The sequence below is a fragment of the Muscardinus avellanarius genome (assembly GCF_963383645.1).
Source record: "Muscardinus avellanarius genome assembly, chromosome: 15".
Lineage (NCBI taxonomy): Eukaryota > Metazoa > Chordata > Mammalia > Rodentia > Gliridae > Muscardinus > Muscardinus avellanarius.
This window is the reverse complement of record NC_137801.1, coordinates 20,175,259-20,179,650: the sequence shown is the minus strand read 5'-3', so window position 1 is coordinate 20,179,650 and position 4,392 is coordinate 20,175,259.

Genomic DNA, 4,392 nt, shown 5'->3' with positions numbered 1-4,392 from the left:
GAGATTGAACCCAGAGGCATTTTATCTCTGAGTTTCACCTCCAGACCTATTTTGTTTCTTCTTTTTTTTTGTTTTTGCGGGTCTGGGGATGGAACCCAGAGGCATTCGACCTCTGAGCTACACCCCCTGCCCTATTGTTTATTCTTTATTTTAAAACCGGGTCTCACTGAGTTGCGGAGGGCCTCACTAAGTGGCTGAGGCTGTCTGCGAACTGCAATCCTCCAGGTCTCAGCCTCCCGAATGCTGGGATTACAAGCGTGCGCCACCACGCCCGGCTTATTTTGTTTCTTAACAAGTATGCATCACCATGCCCAGCTCAGATTTGGGCGTTTGGGCATTTGGGCGCTTTTTTTTTTTTGCAGTACTAAAGATGGAACCCAGGGGCATTGTACCTCCAAGCTACATCCCTAGCCCTATTTTTTAGTCCTTTTATTATTTTTGAAACAGGGTCTCACTGAGTTGCAAAGGGCCTTGCTAAGTAGCTGAGGCTGTTCATAAACCACAATTCTGCGGTCTTGGCCTCCCAATGCTGGGATGACAAGCGCGCCACCGCGCCCGGCTCATTTGGACATTTGTAAATGGGCAAAGTGAGCCTGTCACTTTAAAAAATGGCAGCAAGTATTAATGTTAACATTTGAGTTTTAAGTAAAAAAAAAAAAATCTATATATATCTATATCTTTCTATCTATATATCTATATCTATCTATCTATCTATCTATCTATATATATATATTGGTGGTACTGGAGTGCCTGGAAACCCTTCTACCTCCAGGCTCCGGGCTACACTCCCAGACCTATTTTATACTTTTTTAAAATTTTATTTAGTCGGGCGTGGTGGCGCACACTTGTAATCCCAGCATTCGGGAGGCTGAGACCTGGAGGATCACGGTTCGCAGACAGCCTCACCTACTTAATGAGGCCCTCTGCAACTCAGTGAGACCCTGTTTCAAAATAAAGAATAAAAAATAGGCCAGGGGGTGTAGCTCAGAGGTCAAATGCCCCTGGGTTCCATCCCCAGATCAGCAAAATAAAAAAAAATTTTTTTTATTTGGAAACAGGGTCTCTCTTTTTTTTTTTTTTTTTTGGTGGTGGTCCTAGAGATGGAACCCAGGGGCCTTCTACCTCTGGGCTACACTCTCAGACCTATTTTGTATTTTATTTGGAAACAGGGTCTCTTAAGCCAGCTGAGGCTGGCTTTGAACCTGCATGATCCTCCTGTCTCAGCCTCCCAAGCGCAGGGATTACAAGCATGTGCCACCACGCCAGGCTGAAACAGGGTCTCTTAAGCCCTCGAGGCTGGCTTCGAACCTGTGCGATCCTCCTGTCTCCGTCTCCTAAGCGTGGGGATTACAAGCGTGCGCCACCACGCCCGGCAAAAAATTTTTTTTAATGTGTATTAATTTTTATGTATTAATTTTAATGTGTATTAATTTTTTAATATTTTTAATACCACCATCAGTTTGACCAATTCCCAGCACTTAAAGACTTCTGAGAAATCAAGAATACTATGATAAGTCCCTGCATGCTGCTGATTCAGTGGTGGTGGGAACTCTTTTTACAAAGAGTAAAATTCACCTTGCCAAGATGCTTTCAAATATATATATTTTTTACAATACCATAGAAATTTTCTTCTGACAGTTTGGTGGCCCATACAGGGAAGTAGATTGCTGCCAGAGGGTTGCAGAGGTTTCTTTCTGGGGAGCTGCTTCCTGCTGCCAAGTTGCTCGTGGCTCCAAGACAGAAAATACTGCCATTCCCCAGCCAACGATGGGCCCCAAGTAGAAAGCAGAATGGCAACGTGAGAGAGAAACTCTTGCTTGTTCTGTAGCAACCAGGTGAACAACTTTAACAAAATAGCCTAGACAATATTTATGTATTTATTTGTTTATTTATTTATTTATTCGCAGTACTGGGATGGAACCCAGCGGCATTCTACCTCCAAGCTTCACCCCCAGCCCTATTTTTTATTCTTTATTTTGAAACAGGGTCTCACGAAGTTGCAGAGGGCCTCACTAAGTAGCCGAGACTCACCATGAACCTGTGATCCTCCTGTCTCAGCCTCCCGAATTCTGGGATTACAAGTGTGCGCCATCACACCCAGCCTACCTAGACAATGTTTTAATAGCCATTATCTGAAGAATATAATATATAATATTGACTCCTATTTTTTAGGTGGTACTGGGGTTCCTGGAAGCCCTTCTACATCTGGGCTACACTTCCAGGCCTATTTTTTATATTTTTATTTGGAAACAAGGTCTCTTAAGCCAGCACGGCTGGCTTCAAACCTGCGCAATCCTCCTGTCTCCGCCTACCAAGCGCGGGGATTACAAGCGTGCGCCACCATGCCTGGCTTGACTCCTATTTTTTAAAAGGGACTGGTGAAACTAACCTTCTGGGTGCTCAGCAACTGAGACTTGGAGAACAATTAGGAAATAAAAAGGACAAATAGTATTTTGGCCCTAGCCCTCCAAGGTCAAATAGGACCCAGGAGAAGAACTCACGAAGGCCCCTGCAGCTCCGGTGAGCCATCTGGCCTCCCAAGACAGGAGGATCATGAGGGCCCCAGAGACTGGGAGCTGGCACACACACTCTGCAAAGAGGGGGCCTCATGGGACAGGAAATGCCCCGATGCTTCAAAGGAAGCGGGTGCTCAGCAGTACCGTGACTAACCTGCAGATGGCACAACGGGTAGAAGAAAAGCCTCATGGATTCCCTAGGAGTAAGCCTGAGGAGCCTTGACTGACCTTAACAGCAAGAATTTTATAATCGAGCCGGGCGTGGTGGCACATGCTTGTAATCCCAGCATTTGGGAGGCTGAAACCTGGAGAGTCGTGGTTCGCGGACAGCCTCAGCGACTTAGTGAGGCCCTCTGCAACTCAGTGAGACCGGTTTTAAAATAAAGAATAAAAAATAGGGCAGGGGGTATAGCTCGGAGGTCAAATGCCCCTGGGTTCCATACTCAGACCCGCAAAAAAAAAAAAAAAAAATTATAATCTATCTTTGCCCATCATTGGGCTAACTACTTGGTCTTGAACCCTCAGCAGGAAAGTCTAACCAAAACGAAGTGTGCTATTCTGGGGTAAAAGAAGAGTCATACTCATGGAGCCATTTAAAAGACCACCCATTTAAAAAAAAATTTTTTTTGAGGCACTGGGGATGGAGCCCAGGGGCATTCTACCTCCAAGCTATACCCTCAGCCCTCTTTTTTATTCTCTATTTTGAAACAGTCTTACTGGGTTGGACTACCCACTTAATTCAACTAGCTGTCTTCTGACTTTGGTTCCTCCTTATATTCTACGTTATAAGTTATGATGGTGCTTCTGCTTTTAGGCTCACAGAAGAAATAACATAGCACTAAGGTCCAAAACTTCCAAGTCTCTAACACTGGTCCCTCTTGAGGATTTGCAGGTCCAGACCAGCCAGCACCTAAAGAAGGAGCTCGATGCCTGATGCAGACAGCTCTGCCAAGGGTAGAAACAAAAGACATCATTGTGGATGAGCTTTTTAGTGGGCAAATTGTTGGTCCTGATGGAAGGTGTAATAGTAATCAATAAGCTATGTTATTTGGGTTTAAAATGTAGAATGGATTAACTGTATTATCAATAGAGATTTGTCACCTACAGTAAAAATGCCATCAAAGAAACAGCTAAACAACTCTATGCCACCAATAAGATGATCTAGGAAAATCATTTAGCTCTAGGTATGAGTTAGTTGGGCATTCTGAAGTTGACGACAGCCTTGAATTCAAAAAAGAGTACTAATGTATAAAAGAAGGGAGGGGAGCCGGGCGTGGTGGCACACGCTTGTAATCCCAGCATTTGGGAGGCTGAGGCAGGAGAATCCGGGTTCGCAGACAGCCTCAGCTAGTTAGTGAGGCCCTCTGCAACTCAGTGAGACCCTGTTTCAAAATAAAGAATAAAAAAAAAATAGGGCTGGGAATGTCGCTGGGAGGTAGAATGCCCCAGGGTTCCATCCCTAGTACCGCAAAAAATAAAAAAATAAATTTCCATTCTTTATAAGTTACCCGGTCTGTGGTATTTTATGATAGCACCACAAAATGGACTAAAACAGTACTGTGTCTCTGCTATTTGCTTAATCCAGACTTGTCTTTTAACTGCAGGTAGTAATATTAGCAATCTAGTATTTACTAAGTGTGACTGAGCTTGAAGATTGGAAACTGTGGTCTCCAAGAGGAAGAAGGGAAAGAAGATGAAGAAAAACTTCCTTCCAGGTGTAACAGCCTCAGGTATCAAGGGTAGGGGGACATCCAGCCTTCGGGAAGGGGCAAATTTGGGCGCTTCTTTTAGTTTTAGTATTTCACTGACATTTGAATCATACATCTACAACTCACAAAGCACTTTACTAGCCAGGTGGGTGGCACACACCTGTAAC